Source organism: Callorhinchus milii, unplaced genomic scaffold (genome assembly GCF_018977255.1).
Source record: "Callorhinchus milii isolate IMCB2004 unplaced genomic scaffold, IMCB_Cmil_1.0 Scaffold9, whole genome shotgun sequence".
NCBI classification, from domain to species: domain Eukaryota; kingdom Metazoa; phylum Chordata; class Chondrichthyes; order Chimaeriformes; family Callorhinchidae; genus Callorhinchus; species Callorhinchus milii.
This window is the reverse complement of record NW_024704750.1, coordinates 560,916-575,664: the sequence shown is the minus strand read 5'-3', so window position 1 is coordinate 575,664 and position 14,749 is coordinate 560,916.

Sequence of the window (14,749 nt, the reverse complement as noted above, 5' to 3'; positions counted from 1 at the left end):
GCAGCCAAATTGCCACAGCTGTGCAGCATCCTGTACGACTGACTACAGATTTGAATTGTAAATACAAGATCACAAGAGTGATGCTCATGAACACGGCCCTTCACCCCATTTGATCTCATCCTTCTAGAATACAGCTCCTACCACCTTCCTGTTACAGTATGGAGCTGTTGTTTAAGACAGGGTAGCATCCTGGTCTCTTATCACCTTTATTGGTAGCTCTGTTCCACATGTTAATTTCCCTCTGAGTAAAGAAATACTTCCTGGTGTCTGTTCTGAAATTGGCCATTTATATCCCTGTCCAGTTCTGCACCTGCCTTGAAGTGTCTGAAAAGATTGTTCTGTGCTTTGTGGGACGTCGCTGTGCTCAATTGGCTGCCACGTTTCGCCCACAAAGTATATAGTCAATTCACTTTACAGTGTATCCTGTGAAGTGCTTTGAGACATCTCGAAGATGAGATAAGGCGCGGTATCAAACGCAAAATTCTTATTATTATTTTCTCTAAACCTTTAAGCATCTCAGCGATTGAAATTTCTGGTCCAAATATACATCAAATCTCATTCCTATTTGATGTATATTTTTAATCTAAGGCTTTGATTATTTTGCCCTCTTAGTTTTCTGTATTCTAATTCCATGCAATGGTTAAGACAATGGTCTGCAGAACTGAGGACTAGTTCCAAGGCTTCCTATACAGTGAAGGATATCAGAGAAATTCCATTTGGGTCTAGATTTACTTTAGTTCATCTATCCAACAGGAAACCTATGATCTAAGTGAGCGTTCGAACTTCAGAATCAGCCTCAAACAGCGCAAGGAACTGCGAGCAGGTTGAGCAGAAGTCAATTTTCCTGAGTTTGCATAAGTCTAATCAAATTGGAGAAGTTAAGCAAATGGGCTGGAGAGACTGACTGACTCTTGGCACGACACCTTTCATCAGAGACAACGTTGTTTGCTTTACTTCAGATTTTTAACCCTTTCCTCCGTACTGGATTACCTCTGTGCTGCAGCCTGGAAAGCTCCAACCTGACCATTCTGTAAGCTGTTGGGCCACCAGTCACGATGCTTCACTCTTGCAGTTACTCATTCCCAAGACGTGCCGGGGCAGGAATCAAACAGCCTAAACGTTACTGAAAAAAATAATCATGGACCGGGATGTCTGATTGCAAAATGCCCAGATGGGGAGAGATAATTCATGGTATTTCTTTTTAAAATCGGGATTGCTTAATCGAAAAAAATCCTGCTTTGCTAAAATTCTTTCTGGAATTCCAACAACTTACATTTATTTAGCCCTTCACATGGGATAACGTCTCGAGCATTGTTCAGTAGCGGGGTTGGGCTCTGAGCAAGGGAGAAGGTAACCATTGGTATATCTCGTAAAGTGTAGTGACTGTGCATTTTGGAGGCAAAAGTGGCAACCAATTTGGGCACAGAAGCATCCGGTAAACAGCTGTGAAGTGAACAATCAAATTTATTTAGGGGATTGTTGGTCAGGACTCCGGGAAAAACTCCATTCTGTTTGAGTAGTACCACAGAATCTTTAATGGCCACCTGAACAGGCAGACGGCATGTGGTTCAACATCTCATTGGAAACTCGGCATACTGACAATGCAGCACTCCCACAGCACCACACTGCATCCTGAGTTCAAAGTCTCGATGTGGGGCCCAAATCTACAACCCTCGCCCCACACCCCTGACCCAGAAGTGACTGTGTTCCCACTCCACCGGAAATCTTGTCAAGGCAGCGATCACAGCCATTGATGAGATCTACTTTCTTTTCAGTTAATAGAGGAACTCCCTATTCTCACAACTTGGATTCCTCAAACAATGATGGTGGGTGGAAGTAGTGGACATATTAGTACAATGAGAGTCACACGAGCACTGTGTGTCACGCAAGGTGAAAGTTTCCTTTCTATCAGATGGTGACATAACCGTCTGACTTCATTGCATGTTAATGTGTTAATGACTGACACATGTTTTGCTGCATAAGAAAATCTATCTCCTTTGACTTGGAAACTAAAAGCGCAGGTAATAGGCGGCAGATGCTTTCACAAAGCAGAAAGAATTGATCAGTTCATTCGGAACTCAGAAAGCAACTAGGAAATGTGATGCGATTAAAACAACCCATTATTAGATAGATAAAGTGACTGACATCCCAATCTTAACTCTTTCTATTCTTCCCTGTTACAAAGCACCTAACCTTGGCTGTCTATCACCACCTCCCCTTTGTGCTATGCACCTGAGATTAGTAATATATCCTGTAGTGAACAAGGGCTGCAAACCTGTGTCCTTGGATTTCAGGTACTTACTAATGTGGCCCTGAGCTATAGTCACGTCCAAGGTCTAACTCTCATCTGTTCTCCCCAAAATCTCTTCAACCTTTTTGACTGCACCTCCTTCTATCAACTCCCTCCTAATTTCCACCTTGTTTGGGTTTTTCCTGTTTCTGTAGTGCTTTGAGACATCCTATGGGAAAATTGTTATAAAGCGCAAGTTGTTGTTGTTGGTCTGTGCTGAGTTGGCTGGGCACAAGGATAGAGAATCACACAATGCCAAGGGAGCAGGGCAGAAAAATCAGCCAGGGATCTCGCAAGAGAGACCTGAGTTCAATCCCCGGCAGGTCAGGGTGAAACCTTGGGCAAGTTTCCTTACTCCACACAGAGCCTAATAATAATCCCTCCAAAACAAAAAACAATAATAAATTGGTCATTTTCAATTTACGACACTTTGTGGGACATTGCTGTGCGCTATTGGCTGCCGCGTTCGCCCACAAATATACAGTCAATTCACTTTACAATGTGTTCTGTGAAGCGCTTTGGGACGTCCTCCCGACGTGAAAGCGCTATATCAAATGCAAGGATTATTATTATTATTATTATTATTATTAACTAGCTCAGTGGGTGTCAGATGAGGACAGGAACAATTGAAAACCCTTATTGCATCCGTTGCCAAATACAGCAGTTAAATTTGCACCCAGCAAATCTCACAAACAACAACAACAAAATTACATTTATAGAGCGCCTTTCACATCGGGAGGACTTCCCAAGGCGCTGGGCAGTCAGGAATCAGGACCCAAGCATGGGGGAGGGGTGGGGTTGAGGGAAGGCAGAGAGGTGGGAGGGCGACTGAAGGCATGAAGGGTTGTTGATCAGGAACCAGCAAGAAACTCACTTTTTTAATTAGTGGCTTGAGATCTGTAACATTCACCTGGAAAGCCAGATAGAACCTTGGTTTACAACAACAACAACAACAACAAGATTCCATTTATAAAGCGCCTTTCACGTCAGGAGGACGTCCCAAGGCGCTGCACAGTTGGGTCATGACCCGAGCAGGGGGGAAATGGTCAGGGTGAGGGGAGGGAAGGGAGGGAGAGAGGAGGGGGGAAATGGTCAGGGTGAGGGGAGGGAAGGGAGAGAGCGAGGAGGGGGAAGAGAGTCGAGAGGGGAGCTGAAGGCACGGTCAAAGAGAAAGGTTTTGAGACCGGCCTTGAAGGAGGAAAGGGAGGAAGCGGCGAAGGCACTGGGGGATGGAGTTCCAGAGCCTGGGGGCTGAGAGGCTGAAGGCCCGACCACCGATGGTAGGGCGGTTGGGGCGGGGGATGTGGAGCAGACCGGAGCCAGAGGAACGGAGGGTACGGGCAGGTAGGTAGGGGGATAGTAGGTCAGAGAGGTAGGAGGGAGCAAGGCCGTGAATGGCCTTGTAGGTGAGGATGAGGATCTTGAAATCAATCCTCTGGGGGATGGGGAGCCAGTGGAGTTTACCATCTCATCTGAAGGATGGTACTTCCAGCATCGCAGCCCCCACCCCAACCCCTCTCCCCAATACTCTCCTGGGCCTATACTCTAAGCTCAGAGTCTCCACGTGGGAATTGGCTACATAATCATTTGACCCAGAGGCAAGATTGCTGACTGAGCCAAGCCTACACCCATTTATTTCTTATTGTACACGTCTACTTACCAGAGGCTATTATTGTATTTGTTTCCTTGTTTCTTGAGGTTGCTCCTGCAATACGCAGTATTCCATTCCCCATTTAAAGTATCTTCTACGAATGACTGCAGAGTGCGAAAAACACATCTGAAAAACCACACTAAGTGCTCTAAGGTAAGGTGCTTCCTATCCACAACATGTACATACGGTCATAACGTGCATTACATGAGATGCTGCTAAGAAGGAGTGTGGGTGTATCAGATATTCTATAGGAAGGGGGCTATCAGATGGTGTTACAGTGAGAGGTGCAGGGTGGGTCACACAGCACTGTTGAGGGGTATATCACATAGTGCTCGAGTGCAGTGTATATCATAGTGCTAGAGTGCAGTGTATATCATACAGTGCTCGAGTGCAGTTATATCACACAGTGCTCGAGTGCAGTGTATATCATAGTGCTAGAGTGCAGTGTATATCACACAGTGCTAGAGTGCAGTGTATATCACACAGTGCTAGAGTGCAGTGTATATCACACAGTGCTAGAGTGCAGTGTATATCATAGTGCTCGAGTGCAGTGTATATCACACAGTGCTCGAGTGCAGTGTATATCACACAGTGCTCGAGTGCAGTGTATATCACACAGTGCTCGAGTGCAGTGTATATCACACAGTGCTCGAGTGCAGTGTATATCACACAGTGCTCGAGTGCAGTGTATATCACACAGTGCTCGAGTGCAGTGTATATCACACAGTGCTAGAGTGCAGTGTATATCACACAGTGCTAGAGTGCAGTGTGTCAAACTGTTACAGGGAGGTGTGTAGAGATAATATATATATTATATATACACAGACAGTATATAGTATAGATTGACACACAGACAGACAAACATTTCATCTTTATCTATACTCATCTGGGAGGACTCCTTTTGGGAGGACTCAGTGGGAAGACTCAGTGCTTTTAAAAAGTAATTTTGTTGTTGTTGAAGCTTAGCTTCGTCTGTGTTCTTTATTTTGTTTATGCTCCTTGGCTACATGCGTGCTATGAGACGCAGGATGCCATAGTGCCACGGTCAGCCGGCGTGGCCACCAGGTGTATCTGCAATGCGTGCGGATATACATGCTCTGTGACGCACGATGCTACAGCACCACTTTGACTCGGACGCCACCAGGTGTAACTACAGTCAAAAACGTAAAACTGAAAACAACTCATAAACGATGGGAGATACCCAAAAACAAATATGCCCATGTCACTCCTAGAGCAAGACCTTTCCAATGAGGTATAAATCATGTATCTACGCCAATCAGTTATTGAGATCTTTCTTGAAGCGCAGGCAGACATTGTCTTTTATTAGTATAGATAGAAGATACAACATTAGAGCAAGGTTTGGGGGGCACATCAGACAACGCTGCAAACAACTTAATATTCAAAGAAATCACTCCCTGAAGTAACTTTCTGCTTTTAAAGGATGCAATACCTTGAAATGTGCGCTTTGCATTCAATAAACAATAAAAGAGGAGCAGATGCCCAATACAATAGCCTACGCTGCCGCCCAGTGGCAATCCTCAGCTTTTCAAGAATTTTTAAAAAAGGCATTGAAGTTACTTTTTGTTGTTCACCGACTGAGGCATCAAAACCTTTTCCAAGTGTACTTGCTCCAGCTGCGTGACCACTATTGGATTTAAGTTTTAATTAAAAAAGGTAAGATAGCTTGTGTAGTCTGAAAGTGCCTTCTCCCAATTACCCTGAAGGGATTTCCGTGTTTCACCCACAAAATACACAGTCAACATTCAATTTACAGTATATTTTGCAAAGCACTCTGAGTCTCAATGATGTGATAAGGCGCTATATCAAATACAAGGTTCATTATTATTATTGAGTTTAACAGGGATTTAGTTATGCAGCTTCCCAGTTGGAAAATAAAATCTGAATTTTTAAAAAAAACGTTTCTCCTCCAATTTTTCTTCCTTGTGTAAAGAATATTTTTCCAAACTGTGCATTGATTTCTTTTCATCATTAACTTCAAATTTGTGCCTGACTCAGACAAGAACATTTCCCCAGCACTGGCCCACACAATGGGTCACTTGTATGGTTACTCCGTAATGTAGCATCAGATCTGTAAATCAACCACATCATCCAACATTTGCAGAAAGAGAGAAAGACCAGAGATTTTGATTTTCCAGATATTTTTATTTCTAATCCTAGAATACAGGTTTCGAAAATGAATTATATTTTACACGGAGGGAGATTACAAAATGTTTTAATTTTTTAATAATAGATTTATTTTAAAATTAAAAAGAGGCGCAAGATGCAAATCACAATTAACAACAATAATGTTTATAACCAAAGACGCACTCTCAGAGATGCAGAACATGGGACAAGTCTACTGTCCCAAAAGAGTAGATGGAATCAAATGGGATGTTTAAAAGGGCTACTTGTGAAGTAAGCCCTATTGAAGTTGTATGGGGAAAAGGCCAGGAAATGGGATTCAAAAATCTGTCACAGTCTAGACATGTGGAGCAGGCTCGATGTGCTGAATAACTGTCTCCTGCTTTTATTTCACGAATGAAAGATTGCTATAGATCACTGTATAATTGAACTCACCATAATTGCTGACGCTGGCAGTTATTGGAGAAGCATGTTGGGTTAATGGCTGTGTACTTTGATGAGTGTATCTGTATTCAAATCAGTTTGTTGCTGAACTCAAGACAGAGCAAATTTGACTCCAGGGACACAATACTTCATCTGGGGACTGTCCCCAAGAATCGGGGACATAAGGTCACCCCCAGCCTACAGTCTGGTCACCGCGATATAGGGGCAGTGCCAAGGAGAATAACAAGGATGTTCCCCAGTGTTAGAGGAATAAACTATGAGCAACGACTAGATAAGCCGGGGCTCTTCAGTCTGGAGAGCAAACTCACAGGGGATCTCATAGAGATGTACAACATTTTAAATCACAGCACAGTGAATACCTGAGAGTGATACCTGGGAGTGAGTCACATGCAATATAGCGGATATCCAGGAGTAAGGTACAGAGCGATATCTGGTTGTGAGTCACTTAGAATACAGCAGAATTGAAACACAATGGCAGATGTGTGCTGTAACTTAGCGAATATTAAGTTATGAGTCAAGGTCACAACATAAATAAAAGCCAAGACAGCCTGGTGAGACCCTGACCAAACTAATTAAGATGTACTTACCAGAGATCCAGTGAATCCAGCAACTCCAGGAAATCCGTCCATTTTCTTCCTGTAATTATTGTAAGTCAGTCATTAAAAATATGAATGAAGCCTATAGCGAAGTGGTTAAAGCGCTCGCTTTGCAAGCGAGAGAGCCGGGTTCAATTCCCGGGTGGGGTGAAACCTTAAGGAAGTTTTCTTACTCCACACACCTCCGTTTACCTAGCAGTAAGTAGTAACCCAGTTATTAGTCAATTGTTGGATTGCTTTCCAAGGGTAATAATCTCCCACCCCCCAGAATAACAACAATTTGGGCGCTCAATCCACGACTGTTTGTGGGCCTCCGCTGTGCGCAAGTGGTGCCGCTTTTCGGCCACAAAATATAGTCAATCCACTTTACAACATATTCTGTGAAGTGCTTTGAGACACCTCAACGACATGATAAGATGCTTTATCAAATACAAGGATTATTATTACTATTGATTTGCACAACATAGCCAGTTAATTCAACTGTCTGTTTAACCCCTACATCAAACATCCACTCCTCAGAAAAACAAGACTCTTTCAGAGCACAGGGAGAAAATAGGCACCTTTTAAAAAGAAAGTGTACAACTCCTCAGCATCAGTTTAAGCGAAACTGACTCAGATTAAACTCGTCCAGTGTTTCTGAACATGGCAAATTAAATTCTTTTGCAATCTCTGTAGTTACACCGTACCAATTACGTGGTGCATTACATGGCTAATGCTACCTTTCACGTACAAAATACAGTCGTTACACTTTGAGACAAATCCTGTGAAGGGCTTTGAGGCAGCCTTCTAACATTGAAGGCATTGAAGCCACTTGACAGACAATGCAGGAATTTTACATTTTTGTTTTGTTTTTTCCTCCCCGAATAAAACCAACTGCTGATAATTTTAGAAGATGGCTACAAAACATTTGACAAAGGATCACATTCTGGGAGTGCAGTGCAGATCCTGATAGTATCTATCACAAAAGGGCATTTACCATATTACAATACACCTAGGAAGATAGAAATGTTAAACTAATAGGCAGTTTTAATTAGGGAGGCCACATGAATGGTTAATAAGGGAAGTGGAAATGTTGCATGGAAGACAGCTGACGATTTGGGCACCTTTTCTGCACTGGAAGAGGGAGATTGTGTGTGCAATGCTACAAGCATTCAAAGTTCATAAGAAACAATGGAGTCTCATTAGAGGGTTGTGCTAACGGTTTCCAAACTTGGGTGTGAAATGGGAACTACAGGTCTTCTGTGATTATCAAATAATTTGTTTCATTGGTTATATGAGATAAATAAAGGAACCTGCAATTTCTTCTGCATTAGTTCATTTGCACATTCCGCAAATCAAACCAACCTTCAACAATAGAGTTAACATTTTATTTGGAGACTTGTAAGGAATCAAGCCATTCAAATTAAACCATCTAGTTTATATCAATGCATATATCAATGGTGCAGTGCTGAGGTTTTAAAATAGGGTGTTGCTAATGCACACCCCAAAATATGATTGTCAAACTATATATACTTTCTCCACCCTGGATTCTTTAAACGTAATGTTAGTAATAGGAGTCTTCATTAACTTCTAGAAAACCTTTGCAATAGGCAAGCAAAATATGTTTAAATCTGCCTGCCAATATATTTTATATCTTCCTCCCAAATTAGCTGTAACTTAAATTTTATAACACGCTGTGAGATAAATAATTCTTTTAACAATTCGGGTGTATAAAAGGTATTTCATTTAAGCATTTTATTGAGACTTTTGTCACAATATAAAGGGGGCAAGAGCGGGCACAAAATGGTTTTGGTTATAACTGGGCGAAGGAACAAATGGTCAGTTCAGTGGTGGTTTACAGATTTGAAATCTTTGTTTAAAAGTAGTATCAAAAAGCAAATGTGTAATTCAGTCACCTAACAGCCAACCAAGTTCTGTGTAGTAGAGGCCAAGTCAGATGTTCTGAGATTCAAATATAGCAGCCAAATCCATAAACTGTGGTAATTTCCCCATATAGTAAACCTCTCATAAATTGTATCAGTTGGGACCAAGCATTTAATATGACTTATGCAACATATGAGTTATGTCAAATTTGCATAGAAAATAAACTCCAGAATGGGCTTGGGCAGATGTACAACTTAGATGATTCTACGATTTATACAGATCAGACTTATGCAAGCTCTACTCTATTGTCAATTGCACAATAACCACCCTTTAAAGGATAGCATAAATTTAGTCCAATGAATAACCCTTTCTTGTAGACTGCTTGAACCACAGAGGTATTTACTTCAAAATAAAATCAATTTAAGTTTAATTACATCACTTTTGCGTAATGTAACAATCTTTTATATAGCACAATCAAAAAAAACTTCACAAGTTACAAAGAGGTTCTTGTCACCAGTTTATTTCTAAAAGTATATTACACCTGAACACGTCGAGTCTACTGTTCACTAGAGACATTATACAGCTGCAATCTTTTAACAAATTTGAAAAATTGATAGCTGAAAAATACCAGCTTGGCTATGAACATATAAACCGTGCACATCGCTAGTTTTTCTCCTTTGTAGGTGCTCTATCTCCCCAGGAAGAAGTTTGAAGCTTGCTGCAAGTTCTTCCTTAACTGCAGTACTTGAGTCAAGTCAATGGGGAACTGGCAAGACAACTCCAATCAATCCATTGTTCAGTAGTCCACTCTGGCTGTGTCTGCGTTGGCTGAGAGAATTGCCAGGTTGGCAGTGGATATAGGTGGCACACTGTGGCATAGATTACCTTCTGTTCTCTGTTTTCTATTCTGCAACTCCGATCACCAAAGTTGCATCGTTTGTCGATTTTTTTTGTAGTTAGGTTTCTCATTATGGAAGGACTGCAAATTACTTCCTTGACTGTATTATGGGAAAAGGAAAGCTTCCAACAGAGCAGTTTTCTTATTAACAGAATTATGAACACGTCAGTCATTTCTTATAATTATATAACTTTAGCTACCCCTTTCTCCTTAAAAGTATAAGCTGCCTGTCCACGATACCAGCTTTCCCCAATTTCTGCTGAATTGTAAGTGTCAATCAATTGAACCAAAGTCCATAGGAATCCAAGGCAGAGTAGCATCAATTTTCAAGTCAATACATCCTCCTTCCTTGGAAGGAGTGCTTATGTAAAAGAACAAGGGTCAAATACAGAGAAAATTGTACACAACTTTTGTTTAGTATCAGAACATCCACATTTTTTACTTGCCTTATAATTCGGATTGTGATTTGACCCATTCTTAAAAGGCTACTTAATACCACATACGCTCGTAATAAGAGAGACAACCAAGATCATAAGCACCATCAGTGATACTCTGATATCAACCAGGAGAAATTCAAGTGGGACAAGCTGAATGACTAGGTCTCCATTCTGAGACAGAAGCCTATTTTTTGATGCCCTAATACTTTGCTCAATAAAGCATCACCAAGTAAAAATAAATGCAAGGGTCAAGTACCTTGAGGGAATTTGCTACTCAAGTCTTATCCCTCCATGTGTATATGTCACACTAGGACACAAGGTTAGTTTGGCCCAAGAATCTAACTGCAAATGCTCCTAAATTACACAATGCCAACAGCCTTGGTGCTGCTGGGATGTGGAAAAACTATTTGAAGACAGCGATTGGTTCTTATCATATTTCTAAGTCCTTTCAGCACCAGAAGCTTGGCGTTAAAGGTCAACTCTTCAGGAGAAGAATGATGTATAAAATGGGGCAACAAAGGGAAGAACATATCTTAAGAGATACTTTAACTTGTGCTTTTACATTACAAAAACCTCTCACTTTCCCACTGTTATTAAACAAGTCAAGTTACTTAAATGGTAGAGTTAGTCAATATACATTAGAGCTTGTCATTAACGTAGAAGTAAACATTGAATTGTTATGTACAATTTACAGGACTTTTTGAACTGGAATTGAAATAGTGAGTGACGTAGTGCATTGTGCAATGACAATGCGACAGAATGGATGGTCATCCACCCCCAAATACAAATCCACAAATACCTGAAGTCAGTTCTGAACAAGTTTCCTCGGTTTTCTCACTGCTGTGACAAATTTATTGTAACACAAGTGTTTTTCACATAAATGCCAGTGATCAGCCTGCTCCTTTGCTCAGCTAGATCTTGAATTTCTATGGCAATTTCACAAAAGCCATTTATCAAACTGCATACACAAAGGGATAGTTAAATGCTGTGTGGAACATATTAGTTTCTGAGCTGCTGAGCCCATGGAAATGCCATGATAAAACCCAACTGGGGTAGAATGCTTAAGGTGGATGCAGCTTTAGATATGTACAGTATTTGGAAATTCTGAATATTTCACCAAGTCTATGATAAGGTGGACTGTTCATGGTCTGTGGAAAGAATGCACTTGATGGGAGTAATGGATTTTCATGTTCAACCTTTTAATTTGTTATCCTTTCAATTTATGTCAAGTACACTCATGGCTCAAAGTGAACAATGTCAGTGCTGGAAAATAAAACATTTCAAACACACAGTTGCAGTATCAATCACAACATAGGTTAGATGCAGAGCAACAATTCTCTGCTCTATCAACCTTAGAAGAGTAATCGTTGCTGTAAAATCACTATTTGTGATTTTTCCATTTCCCACACCAATAACCTTTCAGTAAGTGAAACTGAGAAAGCAATCCCAAATCATTGCAGCTTTGTAGTGGGTCCATGCCCACTAATAACTATGTTGAAACCACCAAAACCTAATTTTACATAGGATTCTTGACGAGATTACTTTTAATTCAATTGGTTAGGGCTGGATTTGAAGCATTTGATGGGCTGTGTTTTCTTGGTCTTTCTTATTTATGCTTTTGAATATTTTGTCACCTGTATTTTATTTCCCTCTTTAAATGTTATTCTTTAGGTTTTCTTCATTTTTACAACAAATTCCTTTTAATTTTCACTTATTTCTTAATGGTTAGAGACAGGTTGATATTAGTGGAAATGTTTACTCTCTTATGCTTCTCTTACCCAACAATAAGCTAAAAATCAACACAGAAGTAGTACAAACAAGTATAGTTAAGGGATTTCAACTGCACACTCCCCTGGTTACACCAGAAAACAGTTGTTATAGGGGTCACATATTTATAATAAAGACAGAAGAGAACTGGTGCTTGCCAAACCAGACTGCAGTAACACACAGCACACAGAGTAACATCCATGTTATCAATGGGCTGCACAAAGATATGTGGCTCCTCCATTGTTCCCACCAGCACAATTCAATGCAAAACATTAAATATTGTCAACTTTTGTTTTTGACATTTATTGAGACTCAATAATAATAATAATCCTTGCATTTGATATAGCGCTTTTCACGTCGGGAGGACGTACCAAAGCGCTTCACAGAACACACTGTAAAGTGAATTGACTGTATATTTGTGGGCGAACGCGGCAGCCAATTGCGCACAGCAATGTCCCACAAACAGTCGTAGATTGAAAATGACCAATTTATTATTGTTTTTGGTTTTGGAGGGATTATTATTAGGCTCTGTGTGGAGTAAGGAAACTTGCCCAAGGTTTCGCCCTCTGCCTGGAATTGAACTCAGGTCTCTCACTTGCAAAGCGAGTGCTCTAACCACTGAGCTACAGGACTCCGAATAATAATCATTAAATGGGATAGTTATCTGAATTTTAATGAATCAACCTGGTTTCTTCGCTCTTCTTCTAAAGGCCTTGTTTCAAGTTGGGAGTACTCCTTTCACAGAAGCACCTAGTCATCCACTGTCTTATCCTACGGGCACTCTTCACCTGTGAGCCTAAACAACGCCAAGAAAGTCAACTATGATATTCAGCTAAATGGATGCTCAGACATGCTCTTTCTAAGTCAGGGTCTATGGATATTAATCATAGGCTCACTTTCTTCTCATTTCACCTGCTAAATCCAATTCTAATATCCTGCATTCCCAACAGGAAAGTCTTCATTGTTCAGTCACACAAAGTGATGTTCAACCAGAAAGCGTTAGCAACAATCCTCTTTATTAATTGGTAGGAAATAGAGTCAACTGATCGTGAAAGGTGCATCACCAAAAGAATGCATTCAATACATATTTCCATGTTAAGAGAAATCTTTAGAGATACCAGCACTCAGATACTCTATGTTTTTCAAAATATAGTTTGAAAACTGCAATAGAAAACATGCACCAACATTGCTTTAGATTGCCTTAGTTTTCTTCAGAACCTACTCCAGGATTCAAAATCATTCTCAAGTACACTTTTCACATTTCCAGTGCTACTAGACTAGTTAGCTTCGTCCTTGGATCAATACATTTGTGGAAGGTCATTATGATTACATATTAGAATTATCTAATGCATGGGTTGGATTCAAAGACCAAGTGAATGCGACATTGACCGCTTGTCAAGCCCTCCGGAACACTACCCCAAGTGATGGGCGCTATATAAATGCAAGTTATTGTTGCTGTTAAAGGCTTATGATAGCCTATTTTCACCGTGGATAAGTTTATAAAATCTGGTTATTACGTCACATAATGAGTGAAACAAAATTTAAAGTAAAACCGATAAATGAGGGTTGGACAAAGGCAGGCTTTTCAGACTTGTCCTAGTTTCTTTCCTCAATTAGAATAATCTCTTATTTAGCTCCTGCTAAAGTGATCTAATTATAACAAATTTGATAAGTTCTTTTAAAAAAGCAAGTGACAGTTAATATTCTTATTAATTGGTTTTCTTTGTCAATTATACAAATGTAACCTTGAAATGTTTACAAGTTACTATCAATCCTGATCCAGTGTGCTTCTTACAGATGTAAAATTCTCATGCAAACACTGGTCACTAGATCAATAATAGTTCAATTGTTGTGTAATTCAGATCAGAGGGTGAATTTATTTTATTATGTCTTTTTTTTCCAATCAACATTTTTTTNCCCACAAAGGACATTAACTAGGGAATACCTTGTTGTATCCCCAATTTTTGCAGAATACAGGTATCCATTGTAAAACATTATAATCTTACTCATATTGGGCAAAGACACTTGTCAGTTTTTTCAGTGTAGGGAAACTGTTTCACTTTATTTGCACTTTGCCTTCTATTCCTATCCTGGCCAACAATCGCCCATATAAAATTGGTTATTCTTTGTGGCTATTAGTGGCTGTGTGCTGCCCACACAGTCACAACACTTTACAATATAGCCTGTGAAGCACTTTGTGACATCCCCCCGACGTGAAAGGCACTGTGTCAAATATAAGGATTATAATTATACCTCAGAATACTGAGTAGGTTACCATAGATTTCTAGTTCTTTTAACAAAAATACTTTCAAGTAAAATCTTACCTCCAGATGGTGAAAAAAAACAAGACCACATAATATTAATGATCTTCCTCTCCCCCAAAACATGTTTAAAGTTTGTAAATAAACTTCACATCAATCCATATATCAACAAGATAACATTGCATGTTAATTACTGTTCACACATTCATGCTAGCTCCAACACATTTTATTTTGTTCAGACATTCCTAACAGTTGAATGGAATTAGTCTAAGATGTTCTGTGTAAAATCCCAAACAACCTCTATTTTATCACCTGTCTGCATTGCAAAAAAAACCATCAAAGTACAGGAATGACATTGCTACTTGTTTCATCTGCTGATGCTCAATCTGTGTACATAGCA